Here is a 19,602-nt window from a genome sequence, read left to right as displayed (position 1 = left end):
CATCCTTAGGAAATACATAATGATGTGTCTATGAATGAAATAATAAAGTATTTAGAGGTAAAAATAAATAAGTAACTGGGGGGAGGTTCCAAGATGGCCAAATAGGAATAGCTCCAGTCTACAGCTCCCAGCGTAAGCAACACAGAAGACGGGTGATTTCTGAATTTCCAACTGAGGTACCAGGTTCATCTCACTGGGGCTTGTCAGACACTGGGTGGAGCCCACGGAGTGTGAGCCAAAGCAGAGACACACATAGGCTCAAAATAAAGGGATGGAGGAAGATCTACCAAGCAAATGGAAAACCAAAAAAAAGCAGGGGTTGCAATCCTAGTCTCTGATAAAACAGACTTTAAACCAACAAAGATCAAAAGAGACAAAGAAGGCCATTACATAATGGTAAAGGGATCAATTCGACAAGAAGAGCTAACTATCCTAAATATATATGCACCCAATACAGGAGCACCCAGATTCATAAAGCAAGTCCTTAGAGACCTAAAAAGAGACTTAGACTCCCAAACAATAATAATGGGAGATTTTAACACCCCACTGTCAACATTAGACAGATCAACGAGACAGACACTTAACAAGGATATCCAGGAATTGAACTCAGCTCTGCACCAAGCAGACTTAATAGACATCTACAGAATTCTCCACCCCAAATCAATAGAATATACATTCTTCTCAGCACCACATCACACTTATTCCAAAATTGACCACACAGTTGGAAGTAAAGCACTCCTCAGCAAATGTAAACGAACAGAAATTATAACAAACTGTCTCTCAGACCACAGTGCAATCAAATTAGAACTCAGGATTAAGAAACTCACTCAAAACCACCCAACTACATGGAAACGGAACAACCTGCTCCTGAATGACTACTGGGTACATAACGAAATGAAGGCAGAAATAAAGATGTTCTTTGAAACCAATGAGAGCAAAGACACAACATACCAGAATCTCTGGGACACATTTAAAGCAGTGTGTAGAGGGAAATTTATAGCACTAAATGCCCACAAGAGAAAGCAGGAAAGATCTAAAACTGACACCCTAACATCACAATTAAAAGAACTAGAGAAGGAAGAGCAAACACATTCAAAAGCTAGCAGAAGGCAGGAAATAGATCAGAGCAGAACTGAACGAAATAGAGACACAAAAATCCCTTCAAAAAAAAATCAGTGAATCCAGGAGCTGGTTTTTTGAAAAGATCAACAAAATTGATAGACTGCTAACAAGAATAATAAAGAAGAAAAGAGAGAAGAATCAAATAGACACAATAAAAATGATAAAGGGAACATCACCACCGATCCCACAGAAATACAAACTACCATCAGAGAATACTATAAACACCTCTACACAAATAAACTAGAAAATCTAGAAAAAATGGATAAATTCCCGGACCCATACACCCTCCCAAGACTAAACCAGGAAGAAGCTAAATCCCTGAATAGACCAATAACAGGTTCTGAAATTGAGGCAATAATTAATAGCCTACCAACCAAAAAAAGTCCAGGACCAGATGGATTCAGAGCCGAATCCTACCAGAGGTACAAAGAGGAGCTGGTACCATTCCTTCTGAAACTATTCCAATCAACAGAAAACAAGGGAATCCTCCCTAACTCATTTTATGAGGCCAGCATCATCCTGATACCAAAGCCTGGCAAAGACACAACCAAAAAAGAGAATTTTAGACCAATATCCCTGATGAACATCGATGCAAAAATCCTCAATAAAATACTGGCAAACTGAATCCAGCAGCACATCAAAAAGCTTATCCATCACGATCAAGTTGGTTTCATCCCTGGGATGCAAGGCTGTTCAACATACACAAATCAATAAATGTAATCCAGCATATAAACAGAACCAAAGACAAAAACCACATGTCTATCTCAATAGATGCAGAAAAGGCCTTTGACAAAATTCAACAGCCCTTCATGCTAAAAACTCTCAATAAACTAGGTATTGATGGAACATATCTCAAAATAATAAGAGCTATTTATGACAAACTCACAGCCAATATCATACTGAATGGGCAAACACTGGAAGCATTCTCTTTGAAAACTGGCACAAGACAGGGATGCCCTCTCTCACCACTCCTATCCAACATAGTGTTGGAAGTTCTGGCCAGGGCAATCAGGCAGGAGAAAGAAATAAAGGGTATTCAATTAGGAAAAGAGGAAGTGAAATTGTCCCTGTTTGCAGATGACATGATTGTATACTTAGAAAACCCCATTGTCTCAGCCCAAAATCTCCTTAAGCTGATAAGCAACTTCAGCAAAGTCTCAGGATACAAAATCAGTGTGCAAAAATCACAGCATTCCTGTACACCAATGACAGACAAACAGAGAGCCAAATCATGAGTGAACTCCCATTCACAATTGCTACAAAGGGAATAAAATACCTAGGAATCCAACTTACAAGGGATGTGAAGGACCTCTTCAAGGAGAACTACAAACCACTGCTCAACGAAATATAAGATGACACAAACAAATGGAAGAACATTCCATGCTCATGGATAGGAAGAATCATATCGTAAAAATGGCCATACTGCCCATGGTAATTTATAGATTCAATGCCATCCCCATCAAGCTACCAATGACTTTCTTCACAGAATTGGAAAAAAACTACTTTAAAGTTCATATGGAACCAAAAAAGAGCCTGCATTGCCAAGACAATCCTAAGCAAAAAGAACAAAGCTGGAGGCATCATGCTACCTGACTTCAAACTATACTACAAGGCTACAGTAACCAAAACAGCATGGTACCCGTACCAAAACAGAGATATAGACCAATGGAACAGAACAGAGCCCTCAGAAATAATACCACACATCTACAACCATCTGATCTTTGACAAACCTGACAAAACACAAGAAATGGGGAAAGGATTCCCTATTTAATAAATGGTGCTGGGAAAACTGGCTAGCCATATGTAGAAAGCTAAAACTGGATCCCTTCCTTACACCTTATACAAAAATTAATTCAAGATGGATTAAAGACTTAAATGTTAGACCTAAAACCAAAAAAACCCTAGAAGAAAACCTAGGCAATACCATTCAGGACACAGGCATGGGCAAGGATTTCATGACTAAAACACCAAAATCAATGGCAACAAAAGCCAAAATTGACAAATGGGATCTAATTAAACTAAAGAGATTCTGCACAGCAAAAGAAATGACCATCAGAATGAACAGGCAACCTACAGAATGGGAGAAAATTTTTACAATCTACCCATCTGACAAAGGGCTAATATCCAGAATCTACAAAGAAGTTAAACAAATTTACAAGAAAAAATCAAACAACCCCATCAAAAAGTGGTTAAAGGATATGAACAGATACTTCTCAAAAGAAGACATTTATGCAGCCAACAGACACATGAAAAAATGCTCATCATCACTGGCCATCAGAGAAATGCAAATCAAAACCACAATGAGATACCATTTCACACCAGTTAGAATGGCGATCATTAAAAAAATCAGGAAACAACAGGTGCTGGAGAGGATGTGGAGAAATAGGAACACTTTTACACTGTTGGTGGGACTGTAAACTAGTTCAACCATTGTGGAAGACAGTGTGGCGATTCCTCAAGGATCTAGAACTAGAAATACCATTTGACCTGGCCATCCCATTACTGGGTATATACCCAAAGGATTATAAATCATGCTGCTATAAAGACACATGCACACGTATGTTTATTGCAGCACTATTCACAATAGCAAAGACTTGGAACCAACCCAAATGTCCATCAGTGATAGGCTGGATTAAGAGAATGTGGTACACATACACCATGGAATACTATGCAGCCATAAAAAAAGATGAGTTCATGTCCTTTGTAGGGACATGGATGAAGCTGGAAACCATCATTCTGAGCAAACTATCACAAGTACAGAAAACCAAACACTGCATGTTCTCACTCATGGGTGGGAACTGAACAATGAGAACACTTGGACACAGGGTGGGGAACATCAAACACCGGGACCTATCGTGGGGTGGGGGTGGGGGGAGGGATAGCATTAAGAGACACACCTAATGTAAATGACGAGTTAATGGGTGCAGCACACCAACATGGCACATGTATACATATGTAACAAACCTACACGTTGTGCACATATACCCTAGAACTTAAAGTATAATTTTTAAAAATAAATAAATAAATAACTTTCTAAAAGACAATTACAAGGAAGAAAATAAAAATTTATTTCCCTAGTTCTCCAAAAATTTAAACACTTAACAAATCCCAAAATACCTCATTTCAAAGTATAGATTTGGGCCAGGCGCAGTGGCTCACCTGAGGTGAGGAGTTCGAGACCAGCGTGGCCAACATGGCAAAACCCCATCTCTACTAAAAATACAAAAATTAGTCAGGCGTGGTGGCGCACCTATAGTCCCACCTACTCGGGCGTGGTGGCGCATGCCTGTAATCCCAGCTATTTGGAGGCTGAGACAGAATAATCATTTGAACCCAGGAGGTGGAGGTTGCAGTGAGATTGTGTCACTGCACTCCAGCCTGGGAAACAGAGCAAGACTCCATCTCAAAAAAAAAAAAAAATAGATAGATTTGAAATATAACCTAACTGACTATTCTCTGTAGTTAGTTAATAACAAATTGGTAACAAACTTCCTTTCCTTTAAGACACAATGCCTTAGGGTTAAAAAGGCTAATTAAGCCTACCTTCTAAAGGGGTGAGTCTCTTTCCTTCTTCCTCTGAGCACAGCAGGAACTAGAACCATCTCTGAGGAAAAAGTCTCACTTGGCTTGTCTCTGGAAGACTCTAAGCATGATCAGTGACATAAATAAACGGCACCCCACAAGCAGGTAGAAATTGTACTCACCAGCTTGCCCTCCCTCTGTGTATGGATGTGGCCCAGTTCTGAAGAATCTTGTAAAGAGACTTATGTATCCATCTAGATTATATATTTCACCATTACTTTATGGACAAAGTTATTCTAACCTGTGCCGACATTTTCTGTTTCTGTTTTAGGCTCCTACACACACACATACACACACACACATCTCAGCATTGTAGAAATAAGAGTGCTTAAAATTTATAGCACCTTTTGCCGGGCACAGTGGCTCACACCTGTAATTCCAGCACTTTGGGAGGCTGAGGCAGGCGAATCACAAGGTCAGGAATTCGAGACCGGCCTGGCCAACATGGTGAAATGCCGTCTCTACTAAAAACACAAAAAATTAGCTGGGCGTGGTGGCAGGCGCCTGTAATCCCAACTACTCAGGAGGCTGAGGCAGGAGAATTGCTTGAACCCGGGAGGCGGAGGTTGCAGTGAGCCGAGATCACGCCACTGCACTCAAGCCTGGGTGACAGTGCAAGAATCCATCTCAAAAAAAAAAAAAAAGATTTATAGCACCTTTTACTTTTTTTTGAGACGTCTTGTTCTGTCACCCAGGCTGGAGTGCAGTGGCACAATCATAGCTCACTGCAACCTCCGCCTCCCAGGTTCAAACAATTCATGTGCCTCAGCCTCCCAAGTAGCTGGGATTACAGGCATGAATCACCATGTCCAGCCTTTTTTTTTTTTTTTTTTTTAAGACGGAGTCTCACTCTGAAACCCAGGCTACAGTGCCGTGGCACAATCTTGGCTCACTGCAGCCTCCATCTTTCGGGTTCAAGCGGTTTTCCTGCCTTAGTCTCCTGAGTAGCTGGGATTACAGGTGCCCACCACAACGCCTGGCTAATTTTTGTATTTTTAGTAGAAATGGGGGCGGTTTCACCATGTTGGCCAGGCTGGTCTTGAACTCCTGACCTCAGGTGATCCACCCACCTCGGCCTCCCAAAGTGTTTAGATTATTGGCGTAAGCCACCGTGCCTGGCCAGATTTACACCACTTCTAACCAATCACAGTTACATATGTACAAGTAATGTATAGAGCCCTGTAAGTCTCTCTCTAGTCTAATGCTGGACATAAATACTGAAGAAAACAGTGACAAGTGAATACTAGCAAAGATAGATGAGAAAGAAAGTGTACATTTCACCTAAAACCAAAATAGCGAAGTAGAAAAAAGGCTTCTTTTAAACTAATACTCCTATTCTCTGGGGAAAAGTATATGGAGTCTGGACAAATCCCAGACTACAGATTTTGCAAGTAAGAGGAAGTGCAGAAAAATTCTATTTCCAAAAGTAAATAAATAAATAATAAAAAATAAAGTAAAAAAAAACCCTATTTCTATAAGTGGAAAATAATAGATGTTAATTCTTGAGAAGAAGGGGCATCTGTCAAAGACTAGAAAATGCCATGTGCGTGTGCATGAGTACATGTACACATAACCGACTATGCATGTCCCACCACTCATCAAATAAGCTATTTGAGGACAGGCATGGTGGTTCACGCCTGTAATCCCAGCACTTTGGGAGGCCCAGGTGTGCAGATCACCTGAGGTCAGAAGTTTGAGACTGCCCCGGTCAACATAGTGAAATCCCATCTCTACTAAAAATAGTGATGCACCTATAGTCCCAGTTACTTGGGAGGCTGAGGCAGAATTGCTTGAACCCGGGAGGCGAAGGTTATAGTGAGCTGAGATCGCACCACTGCACACCAGCCTGGACAACAGAGCGAGACTATGTCTTTAAAAAAAAAAAAAAAAGGCAGGTATTCCACAGAGACACAGCCAAATTTCATTAGACACCAAAATGGGAGGTACAAAGACCAAAATAATTCATACAAGGACCTTATGGTCAGGAAATATTGTCACAGTAGAGGGAACAAGGGGCAAAGGCTAGGATGAACTAAAAGCCTGAGAAAATATTTTAATGGAAAAAGTGGCTGACCTTTATTCTGGAGAAAAAAAAAGATGATCAAAGGGAAAGGCAGAAATGCAAACAATTTATTTAGTTCAAAGCCTACGCATTTTCTGGCTGAGCGCAGCAGCTTACTCCTATAATCCCAACACTTTGGGAGGCTGAGGCGGGTATATCACCTGAGGCCAGGAGTTCGGGACCAGCCTGGACAACATGGTGAAATCCCGTCTTTACTAAAATACAAAAATTAGCCAGGCACGGTGGCAGGCACCTGTAATCCCAGCTACTCAGGAGGCTGAGGCAAGAAAATCGCTTGAACCCCCGAGACGAAGACTGTAGTGGGCCAAGATCATGCCATTGCACTCCACCTTGGCAACAAGAGCAAAACTCCATCTCAAAAATAAACAAATAAATAAAAGCCTATGCATTTTCTGTACAAAGACACCATGCCAATGACAAAACATTGATTCTTAAAAATAGGGCTGGGCACCGGTGGCTCACGCCTGTAATCCCAGCACTTTGGGAGGCCGAGGCAGGCGGATCACGAGGTCAAGAGATCAAGACCATCCTGGCCAACATGGTGAAATCCCGTCTCTATTAAAAATACAAAAATTAGCTGGGTGTGGTGGCGCGCACTTGTAATCCCAGCTACTCGGGAGGCTGAGGCAGGAGAATCACTTGAACCCAGGAGGCAGAGGTTGCAGTAAGCCGAGATCGCGCCACTGCACTTCAGCCTGGGCGAGTGTGAGACTCTGTCTCAAAATAAATAAATAAAAATAAAAATTTAAAAGAGGGCCGGGTGCGGTGGCTCACATCTGTAAATCTCAGCACTTTGGGAGGCCGAGGCAGGTGGATCCAGAGGTCAGGAGTTCAAGACCAGCCTGGCCAAGATGGTGAAATCCCGTCTCTACTAAAAATACAAAAGTTAGCCAGGCGTGGTGGCAGGCGCCTGTAATCCCAGGTACTCAGGAGGCTGAGGGAGCAGAATTGCTAGAACCCGGGAGGCAGAGGCTGCAGTGAGCTGAGGTTACGCCACTGCACTCCAGCCTGGGTAAGAGTGAGACTCTGTCTCAAAAAAAAAAAAAAAAAAAAAAAAAAATTAAAAAGGCTGGGCACAGTGGCTCACACCTGTAATCCCAACACTTTGGGAGGCCAAGGCAGGAGGATCACTTGAGGCCAGGAGTTTGAGAACAGCCTGGGCAACATAGTGAGACCCTGTCTCTATAAAAAACTACAAAATCAGCTGGGCATAGTGGTGCACGTCCGTAGACCCAACTACTCAGGAAGGTGAAGTGGAAGTATTTTGAGCCCAGGGAGTCAAGGCTGCAGTGAATTGTGATCACATCACTGCACTCCAGCCAACAGAGTGAGACTGTGTCTTGAAAATACAATAAAATAAAACAAATAATAATAAATAAAATGTTAGCATATTATAAAAATATAAATTAAAAAGACACTGTGCCAGGCACTATGATGCACAAATATATCCATCAAATAAAAGAACTCACATAAGAAAAAAAGCAGTAAGACTATTTGACTCAAAAACAGAGAGAATTAGACTGGGCACAGTGGCTCATGCCTGTAATCCCAGCACTTTGGGAGGCCAAGGCGGGCGGATCATGAGGTCAGGAGTTCAAGACCAGCCTGGCCAACATGGTAAAACCCAGTCTCTACTAAAAATACAAAAATTAGCTGGGCGTGGTGGTGGACACTTGTAATCCCAGCTACTTGGGAGACTGAGGCAGAAGAATTGCTCGAACCTGGGAGGTGAAGGCTGCAGTAAGCTGAGATCGCGCCACTGCACTCCAGCCTGGGTGACAGAGCAAGACTCCGTCTAGAAAAAAAAAAAAAATAGAATCAACAAAAATACCATTTTGGGCCATCAAAGAAGTCTGCATCATTTTGTGAAAATAAATAATTCAAACTTAAAGCTGTTAGAATTTTAAATTATTCTGAGCCTTGAGAGGAATGTGGTTATGCTGCCTGAGTGACTTGGCATGCAGCTATAACTTCTGTATTTTTTTCTATAAATAATTAGGAAGACCAGTGGCACTAGAGATAAGACCTCTCAGATCCCTGCCCCTACTTATTAAGTAATAAAGTAATCTTGCTTGAAATGTAGCAATCTGTAACCAATCAAATTGTTGTAGATATGCATTGGTCTTCTGTGGAAAATGTTATAATCCTGCTGGAACTTCTCTGTCTCTACCTACATAAGTGAAACCTTAACTCCTCCACTTTGGAATGCTGACCCCATTTGTTTGGACTCAGTGTTTCCAGATGGCCATCCTCAAGCTTTGCACTCAAATAAACTCCATACTTAATCATATCCTCTGAAATGCATTATTTAAGGTTGACAATTTGAATAAACACCAAATTAAAACATATGATAATATAAAATTATATCCCTAATACAGGGGAGAGGGAGTGGCCTCCATCTGTCTGTCAAGGACTTCTGCTTCCTTTAATAGAAAACAAAATGATATTCAGAGAAGGACTGTGTGGTAGACAGAGCTCCCTCCCCCCTCCCCCCTCTCCCCTCTCCCCTCTCCCCTCTCCCCTCTTTCCACGGTCTCCCTCTGATGCCGAGCCGAAGCTGGACGGTACTGCTGCCATCTCAGCTCACTGCAACCTCCCTGCCCGATTCTCCTGCCTCAGCCTGCCGAGTGCCTGCGATTGCAGGCGTGCGCCGCCACGCCTGACTGGTTTTCGTATTTTTTTGGTGGAGACGGGGTTTCGATGTGTCGGCTGGGCTGGTCTCCAGCTCCTAACCGCGAGTGATCCGCCAGCCTCGGCCTCCCGAGGTGCCGGGATTGCAGACGGAGTCTCGTTAACTCAGTGCTCAATGGCGCCCAGGCTGGAGTGCAGTGGCGTGATCTCGGCTCGCTACAACCACCTCCCAGCCGCCTGCCTTGGCCTCCCTAAGTGCCGAGACTGCAGCCTCTGCCTGGCAGCCACCCCGTCTGGGAAGTGAGGAGCGTCTCCGCCTGACTGCCCATCGTCTGGGATGTGGGGAGCCCCTCTGCCTGGCTGCCCAGTCTGGAAAGTGAGGAGCGTCTCTGCCCGGCCGCCATCCCATCTAGGAAGTGAGGAGCGCCTCTTCCCGGCCGCCATCACATCTGGGAAGTGAGGAGCGTCTCTGCCCGGCCGCCCATCGTCTGAGATGTGGGGAGCACCTCTGCCCTGCCGCCCCGTCCGGGATGTGAGGAGTGTCTCTGCCCGGCCGCCCTGTCTGAGAAGTGAGGAGACCCTCTGCCTGGCAACCGCCCCGTCTGAGAAGTGAGGAGCCCCTCCGCCCGGCAGCCACCCCGTCTGAGAAGTGAGGAGCGTCCTCCCTCCTCGTCTGGGAGGGAGGTGGGGGGGTCAGCCCCCCGCCCGGCCAGCCGCCCCGTCCGGGAGGTGAGGGGCACCTCTGCCCGGCCGCCCCTACCGGGAAGTGAGGAGCCCCTCTGCCCGGCCAGCCGCCTCGTCCGGGAGGGAGGTGGGGGGGTCAGCCCCCCTCCCGGCCAGCCGCCCCATCCGGGAGGGAGGTGGGGGGGTCAGCCCCCCGCCCGGCCAGCCGCCCCGTCCGGGAGGGACGTGGGGGGATCAGCCCCCCGCCCGGCCAGCCGCCCCGTCCGGGAGGGAGGTGGGGGGATCAGCCCCCCGCCCGGCCAGCCGCCCCGTCCGGGAGGGAGGTGGGGGGATCAGCCCCCCGCCTGGCCAGCCGCCCCGTCCGGGAGGGAGGTGGGGGGATCAGCCCCCTGCCCGGCCAGCTGCCCTGTCCAGGAGGTGGGGGGGGCGCCTCTGCCCGGCCGCCCCTACTGGGAAGTGAGGAGCCCCTCTGCCCGGCCAGCCGCTCTGTCTGGGAGGGAGGTGGGGGGGTCAGCCCCCGGCCCGGCCAGCCGCCCCGTCCGGGAGGGAGGTGGGGGGGTTAGCCCCCCCGCCTGGCCAGCCGCCCCATCCGGGAGGTGAGGGGCGCCTCTGCCCGGCCGCCCCTTCTGGGAAGTGAGGGGCCCCTCTACCCGGCCAGCCGCCCCGTCCGGGAGGGAGGTGGGGGGGTCAGCCCCCCGCCCGGCCGGCCGCCCCGTCCGGGAGGGAGGTGGGGGGGTCAGCCCCCCGCCCGGCCGGCCGCCCCGTCCGGGAGGGAGGTGGGGGGGTCAGCCCCCCGCCCGGCCGGCCGCCCCGTCCGGGAGGGAGGTGGGGGGTCAGCCCCCCGCCCGGCCAGCCGCCCTGTCCGGGAGGTGAGGGGCGCCTCTGCCCGGCCGCCCCTACCGGGAAGTGAGGAGCCCCTCTGCCCGGCCAGCCGCCCCCTCCGGGAGGGAGGTGGGGGGGGTCAGCCCCCCGCCGGGCCAGCTGCCCCGTCGGGGAAGTGAGGGGCGCCTCTGCCCGGCCGCCCCTACTGGGAAGTGAGGAGCCCCTCTGCCCGGCCAGCCGCCCTGTCCGGGAGGGAGGTGGGGGGTCAGCCCCCCGCCCGGCCAGCCGCCCCGTCCGGGAGGTGAGGGGCGCTTCTGCCTGGCCGCCCCTACTGGGAAGTGAGGAGCTCCTCTGCCTGGCCACCACCCCATCTGGGAGGTGTACTCAACAGCTCATTGAGAACGGGCCATGAAGACAATGGCGGTTTTGTGGAATAGAAAGGGGGGAAAGGTGGGGAAAAGATTGAGAAGTCGGATGGTTGCTGTGTCTGTGTAGAAGGAGGTAGACATGGGAGACTTTTCATTTTGTTCTGTACTAAGAAAAATTCTTCTGCCTTGGGAAAAAAAAAAAAAAAAAATTATATCCCTAATACAAAAATGAAAGATAGCACTACATTCCCCACCAGGAAATTTACAATGCATTTTCTTCCCTAATTACACATCCTGCCCTGAACACTTCTACACTCTCCAACCTGGTACCCTACTGCTCAAGGATACTCATTCATCCTAGAGCAGTTAAGAGTACCATGTAGGTCTGCATAGTTTCTAACCATGGGGCTGCAGCCTGGAATTAAACCCCAAATCCCTGCCTCACCAGTGCTCACTGTGTCAACCTATAACAGTTGGCAACATTCATTGTCTCAGACTATCTAGTTGACCGAGAGTGAAGAAGAAAAGTGGAACACCTAGAAAAAACTGCCAAATCTCAAGGACAAAGACTCCAGGCCTGCATTTGAGTAGGAGGGTTAATGAAGTTACAATCTTCTGGTTATTCAATCAACAAGTAGTTATTAAACATTCTTGTGACCTAGTCTCAAGTGGACATTTCCCCAGCACTGCAGCCAAAATAAAAATGTCAGTCCAAAACAGGGAAGAGGAGTGAATGACAGAAAAAGGACAGGATGAGGAGCTAATCCTCCCTCCTGCTCACCACAGCATACAAGAATGAGGAGTGCAACTCACTGTTACATAATAGTGAAGCTGAATAAAAGGCCCAGCTAAGTCAACGGTGACAGCTGCAGAACATTATAAACCAGGGCTGGAGGCTGCCACTCAGCCATACTAAGTAATAAACTACCAAATGCCCCACACCGCAGCCACTTCCATTTCTAGAATCTCATGATCTCTCCCACTAACTAAAGATAAAAAACATGAGCTACCATAACAATTCTGACAGGAGTTATGTGTCAGCATAACTTCACCTTCACATCCAAATGTCCCCATTTTTAAGATATTCTTGTTCTTTTTTTTTTTTTTTTTTTTGAGACAGGGTCTTGCTCTGTCACCCAGGCTCAAGCGCAGTGGCACCAACATAGCTCACTGCAGCCTCGACCTACTGGGCTCAAGGGATTCTCCTGCCTTATTCCTGTACTAAATTATTTTTTGTGCTAGCTTGGATATGACGTACTGAAAAGGCCTCTACTTAGATTTTTGACTACATATTAATACTGTAGCAACTGGAGTTTACTCTTTACAGTAAATAAAATATTAAAATTAAAAGAATAATTACATATTTTGAGCTTGGATAGATTCAGAAAAGCACCATTCACATAAAAGGATGAAAAGGACCCCTGTCGTTTTACAAACACCTTTAGTGCTGCTGCTATCTTGATCAATAACTATGAAATACACCCATTTCAAATTTCAGAATTAACACAAACCAAGATTAAGTATGTCATTTTATAGCTTCCCTACTGATTCCATTTTTGCAGCAAAAGCCTGTAAAATTATTATCTGCAAAAACAAAAAAATTGCAAAAGTTAACAAAAAAAAGTACTGAGAGGAAGTACTTGAATAACTGGTAGAAACCAACAAGATAACACAATGAAAAAGGTACATCTAACGAGTTGGACAAGAACTTCCTACTTGGTACCTTGGCAGTTAAAAGACCCTGCAACTTATCCCACTGCGAAACATGTAGAAATGTGGATAAAATTATAATAACTGTCCTTTTTAAATGATTCACAGCTATGCTTATAAAAAGGTAATATAAACCCCCAAGGACCAAGAATGAAAAACAAACTGAAAACACAAGACTAATACTCTTGAGATTTGACACTGCAGTAGTTCTGGGAGAAGAGGTTGCCAATCTTGGGGAACAAATAAAAAGATAAGAGATAATGCCTTGGGCTCAAAAAAGCTAAAAAGGAGTAACTATGACCTCTACCTAAAGCCAGGACCTTAAGGAGTTACAATCTCATGAAAGAGTAAACTACAAAAAAATCTGCCAGCCAATACAGAAGACAACATAAAAGCTGCATCAACCTAGGTTGGAGGATGGAGACAAAATGGGAGTCTGTAATCATCAGTCAGCCCTCAAATCAGTTTGAGGTTTAAATATATACTTACCTACACTGTCCAAGAAATTAACCAAAACTAAAGTGGTCCTAGGCAAATGATACATCTTAGGTGCCTAGAAGCAAACGCAAAATAGCTCAGGCACATATCCCAACCCAGGCCATGTGAGATTCCCACAGATAAAGCCTTACTCACAATCTGAATGTACAAACGCACGAGGAACTAATCAAACAGAAGAAAGAGCCAACAGGGTCAACAGACATAACTATCTCTAAAAATGCAGAAAAGATGGTGGTGCATGCCTATAGTCACAGCTATTCAGGAAAGCTTCAGCCTGGGAGTTCGAGGCTGCAGTGAGCTGTGATGGCACCACTACACTCCATCCTGGGTGACAGACTGAGACTCTGTCATTAAAAAAAAAAAAAAAAAAAAAAAAAAAAAAAATCGCAGAAAAGGCTGTGATAAAATTCAGAACCTATTCATGATTATAAAAGCAAACAAACTCTTAGCAAACTTGAAGAAAACTTTCACTGGATAAAGGGAGTCTACTAGAAACAAGCCCCACACAGTATGACTGGGAGCGTACCCTTTAAATTCAGAACAAGATAAGGTTGCATGCTGTCAGTCAGTGTTTCTCTCAACATCAAACTGGAGTCTACAATAAGTAAGACGAAAAAAAGGCAAAGGGACTGGAACAAAGAAAGAAAACTGTAAAGAGTCAAGGATTACATTATTTCAACATAGCAAATCTATAGTCAAACTACTAGACATAAAGGGAGCTCAGTGCTGGGCGCAGTGGCTCACGCCTATAATCCCAGCACTTTGGGAGGCCGAGGCGGGCATATCACGAGGTCAGGAGATCGAGACTATCCTGGCTAACATGGTGAAACCCCATCTCTACTAAAAATACAAAAAATTAGCCAGACGTGGTGGCGGGCGCCTGTAGTCCCAGCTACTTGGGAGGCTGAGGCAGGAGAATGGGAGGAACCTGGGAGGCAGAGCTTGCAGTGAGCTGAGATCGCGCCACAGCACTCCAGCCTGGGTGACAGAGCAAGACTCCGTCTCAAAAAAAAAAGGGGGGGCGGGGGAGCTCAGTAAGGTGGCTACATGAAAGATCAATAAAGAAAAATCTATTTTAGTCTGAACACAGTGGCTCACGCCTGTAATCCCAGCACTTTGGGAGGCCGAGATGGGCGGATCACCTGAGGTCAGGAGTTCAAGACCAGCCTGGCCAACACGGTGAAACCCCATCACTACTAAAAATACAAAAATTAGCCTGGCATGGTGGCACGCACCTGTAATCCTAGCTACTCAGGAAGCTGAGGCAGAAATGCTTGAACTGGGGAGGCAGAGGCTGCAATGAGCTGAGATGGCACCACTGCACTCCAGTGTGGGTGACAGAGTAAGACGCCATCTCAAAAAATACATAAATAAAAATCTATTATATTTCTATGTAGTCAATACCTACAAGTATATAAACACACACACACACATATATATTTTTTAAGACAAGGTCTCATTTTGTCACCCAGGCAGCTGGAGTACAGTGGTGAGATCTTGGCTCACTGCAGCCTGCAGCCTCTACCTCCCAGGCTCAAGCGATTCTTCCATCTCTGCACCCCCACACGCCAACCCAGTAGCTAAGACTACAGGCATGCGCCACCACACCAAGCTAACTTTTTTTCACTTTTTGTAGCAACAGGGTCTATGTGGCCCAGGCTGGAAAGTGTAATTTTTTAAAAATCTTATTTACAATCGCTACAATAACTATATGGTATGTTCCTGACATTCTAGCAACTCATGCAGGCTTCCCCAAGCACCTGAGGACTAGCAATTAGACTGAGTAGTGAGTAGTGCACAGGAGTGAAAAGGCCTCTTTGTTCTAATCTCAGGTCTAGACACTGACTTCAGGAGTGTGATGTACAAAATGGGAAGAAATAAGGCTTCCCTCATTTGAACTTACAGAAAAGAATCAAACATATGATCTTCAAAGGAAAAGCTGTTTCTTAACAGCATCCTAACATATAAATAACATGCACTACATGCTCCTGCAAAGCTGTGATTGCTCTCTCTTAACTTTTTCCCCTATTATATTTGAGCCAGTTTCTTTCTTTTTTTAATTTTAAAAATTTAATAAACAGAAAATTAAAAAAATAAATAGAGATGTGGTTTCACCATCTGGCCCAAGCTGGTCTTGAACTCCTGGGCTCAAGCCATCCACCCACCTCAGCCTCCCAAAGTGCTGGGATTACAGGTGTGAGCCACTGCACCTGGCCTGAGCCAGTGTCTTCAACAGGCTATATAGTTAAGCCAAGAAGCCAATGTCTAAGTTTTGCTGAATCCTAGTAATACTGATTTGCCTTATTTAGAAGGCTAAAGGAAAGGGCAGACCCCAAGAGCTCCCCTTATACCTCCTCCTATCCAGTCTCTCCATTCCTAACACCTGACTCTATGTTTACATGTAGATAACAAACCTCCTATCTTCAGTTACAGGACTCCAAATTTAATGTATTCTGTGGCCCAGAGTGAAGCATTCCCCGTTTTCCTGCATAAGGCAGAGACATATTGCTTCACTGCAATTTAAGAGAAGAATAGAAAAGAAACCTCCTATCTTCAGTTACATCTAATGGAGGACTCCAAATCTAATGTATTCTGTGGCCCAAAGTGAAGCATTCCCTGTTTTCCTGTGTAAGGCAGAGACATACTGCTTCATCGCAATTTAAGAGAAGAATAGAAAAGAAGCCTGCCCTGAGATTTCCTAAGGCTTTACCAGGCACTGGGAGCAGCCTCAAACCCTTGAGAAGGGTTTGTATCTATACAAGCCATTAACATCAGGATTAAAATACTATAGCCAGCAGACTCAAAACCCTGAAAAGCCCATTGATACCTAAATCAATTATTTAATTTTGCTTTCCAAAAGTTGTCCCCCTCTGGGCTGCCTTCTAAACTTGACAGGAAGTGGCATGTTTTAAAAAAGATTTACAAATAACCACAGGACATTTAAGGAATTATTTAAGAGAAACCTCAGTGAAAGAAAAGGGATCATCTTGATCTGTGGAGAACAAGCTGATAGTCTACCACCTAATAACTAATCCTCCCACACCTGGGCCTTTTCCAGTGTCAGTGAGAGTCAACACTTTCATTATCTGCAGGCTTAACAATTAGTTAAAACTCACTAAATATATTACCAAATGCTTAAACACAGAAAAAAATAAATAAAAAATAAACCCTTCTCAGCAAAATGATAAAGCAAATGCTACGGTATTATTACTTTCTAACTACTGACCCTGATGATCTTTGATGAACACACCGGGGAGGGAACCGTGGCAAAAACCAGGAGATCCTTCTACTAAAATGCACATTCTATGCACCCTGACATAAAGAGGCTCTCAGGGCTTGGATCAGGCTGTTCTATGAAGCTTCAGAGAAAAAGTAGATGGGATGGATGAGAACCAATACTTGGAAAGCACCACATGAAATGAAAGCCATTAAAATAAGGAACAGTCTCCTAGGGTACTAGTCCAAAAATGAATATTAAATAGTAATAGAAGTTTAAAAAGGAGGAAGAAGATGGTTCTACAAAGATAGTTCTAATACAGCCAGGTGCCAAAATCTAAACATGCTCTTGTTAATACGTTTACATCCTTCAGGTCAGAAACTGACCCTTACCTACTCAGGTTTTTTAAATTTACAAAACAGCTTACCAATGTGGAAGCTTTGGTGGTCTCTGGAATGTCTGCTTCTAGAGAGTCACATCTCCAAAAATTCTGTTCAGCTCAACAAAGACTTATTAAAAAACTACTCTCTACTGGAGACACAAAGATACACACGACAGGTCAGGAAAGGCAAAAAAACACTAAGAGTGAGGCTCAAAGAGAGTTTTGAAGAAAGAATTGGACAGTTAGGTAATGTCCAGGGAATGGGGTAGGCAGAGGTATTGCCTGGGAATGACTGGGAAGGACTTCAAAGATAAGAAATTTCTGGCCAGACTCGGTGGCTCATGCCTATAATCCAGTATTTTGGGAAGCTGAGGTGGGAGAATGGCTTGACTCCAAGAGTTTGAGATCAGCCTGGGCAACAAAGTGAGACCTCATCTCTACAAAATATCAAGCTGGGTGTGGTGGCTTACACCTGTAATCCCAGAACTTTGGGAAGCCAAGGCAGAAGGATCGCTGAGCACAGATTTTGAGACCAGCCTAGGCAACATAGGGAGACCCCATCTCTACAAAACAAACAAAAAAATTAGCTGTCCAGGCATGGTGGCTCATGCCTGTAATCCCAGCACTCTGGGAGGCCAAGGCGGGTGACCTCCTCACCTGAGGTCAGGAGTTCAAGACCAGCCTGGCCAACATGGTGAAACCCTGTCTGTACTAAAAATACAAAAAATGGCAGGGCACAGTGGCTCACACCTATAATCCCAGCACTTTCAGAGGCCCAGGCGGGCAGATCACCTGAGGTCCAGAGTTCAAAACCAGCCTGGCCAACATGTTTATTTAGTCTCTACTAAATATACAAAAATTAGCCAGACATGGTGGCGGGTGCCTGTAATCCCAGCTACTTGGGAGGCTGAGGCGGGAGAATTGCTTGAACCCAGGAGGTGGAGGTGGCAGTGAGCCGAGATCACGCCACTGCACTCCAGCCTGGGCAACAAGAGCAAGACTCCATCTCAAAAAAAAATAAAATTTAAAAAATTTAAAGAATAAAAATACAAAAATTAGCTGGGTGTGGTGGCTCACACCTGTAGTCCCAGCTACTTGGGAGGCTGAGGCACGATAATCGCTTGAACCCAGGAGGCAGAGGTTGCAGTGAGCCAATATCACACCACTGCACTCCAGGCTGGGCGACAGAGTGAGACTCCGTCTCGGGGGAAAAAAAAAAATTAACTGGGCAGGGTGCCACACACTTATAGTCCCAGTTACTTGGGAGGCTGAGGTGGGGGGATTGCTTGGGCCCAGGAAGTCAAAGTTGCAGTGAGCCACAATTGCGCCACTGCACTCCAGCCTAGGCAACAAAGTGAGACCTTGTCTCAACAATAAATAAATAATAAAAAAAATCAGCCAAGCCAGGCGTGATGACCCACACCTGTAATTCCAGCACTTTGGGAGGCTGAGGCAGAAGGACTGCTTAAGCATAGGAATTCAAGACCAGTCTGGGCAACATAGGGAACAAAAAATAAAATAAAATAATTAGCCAGGAATGGCGGCATGCTCCTGTGGTCCCAACTCCTCAGGAGGCTGAGGTGGGAGGATTGCTTGAGCCTGGGAGGTTGAGGCTGCAGTGAGCCGTGATTGCAACACTGCACTCCAGGGTGGGCAAAAGAGTGAGACTCTGTTTCAAAAAAAAAAAAAGAAAAAGATAAAAGGGAATTTCGGCCGGGCGTGGTGGCTCACGCCTATAATCCCAGCACTTTGGGAGGCAGAGGCGGGCAGATCACCTGAGGTCAGGAGTTCAAGAGCAGCCTGGTCAACATGGTGAAACCCGTCTCTACTAAAAATACAAAAATTAGCCGGGCATGGCGGCACATGCCTGTTATCCCAGCTACTTGGGAGGCTGAGGCAGGAGAATCACTTGAACCCAGGAGGTGGAGGTTGCAATGAACCGAGATCACATTTCTGCACTCCAGCCTGGGTAACAGAGCAACTCTATCTCACCTAAAAAAAAAAAAAAGATAGGGAATTTCATGAACAATGATTCAGAGACAAGAAAGCAGAATGTTTTCAAGGAAATCCAAGCAGTCTGTATTACTAAAGCATAAAGTAGGAAGTATGGGAGAAGAGTAGAAAATGAGCCTGGAGAAGTAACAGGGCCAAGAACATAGGGCAACCTGGAGACCTGCTAAGGAGATAGGATTTTAGCCTCCAAGCAAGAGCAGAATGGTATAAGCAGATCCGTCTTTTATAAAGGTCACTCTGTGGCATAGAATGTTAATGCTTAAAAGCACAGTTTCAAACTGAAAACAAGTACCAGCTCATTTTGCTACATGAGCTTCAGCAAGCTACTTAAATTCTTTGGACCACAGTTTGTTTCCTCACTTGTAAAATGAAGATATTCCCTACCTTCAAATTTTCTTAAGAGGATCAAGTGGTGAAGGAATATAAATTCTACAATAAAGATACCTGGCTCAGTATTTAGCACATTGTATTCAAAACATGGCCTAGAAAA

The 19,602-nt window shown here is 45.3% G+C and overlaps 1 protein-coding gene across 5 annotated transcripts in view; it reads right to left on the bottom strand.

Annotated features, from left to right (window-relative positions):
- Positions 1 to 19,602, bottom strand: part of LOC100995302 (RAD54 like 2) — a 171,713-nt gene that overhangs the window by 128,781 nt on the left and 23,330 nt on the right. Inside the window, exon 1 of one of the 5 annotated variants that reach the window (XM_063602385.1) lies at positions 8,509 to 8,843. The exons of 3 other annotated variants lie outside the window; for them this stretch is intronic. The gene's annotated coding sequence lies outside the window, so the exon portion shown is untranslated. Of the gene's footprint in view, positions 1 to 4,665; positions 5,005 to 8,508; positions 8,844 to 19,602 lie in introns of those variants that run through there. One more of the 5 variants, XM_063602386.1, reaches the window with a different exon arrangement.

The sequence above is a fragment of the Pan paniscus genome, chromosome 2 (genome assembly GCF_029289425.2).
Source record: "Pan paniscus chromosome 2, NHGRI_mPanPan1-v2.0_pri, whole genome shotgun sequence".
Taxonomy (NCBI): Eukaryota; Metazoa; Chordata; class Mammalia; order Primates; family Hominidae; genus Pan; species Pan paniscus.
The sequence above is the reverse complement of the archived record's forward strand: the minus strand, read 5'-3'. Positions and strand labels throughout refer to the sequence as shown.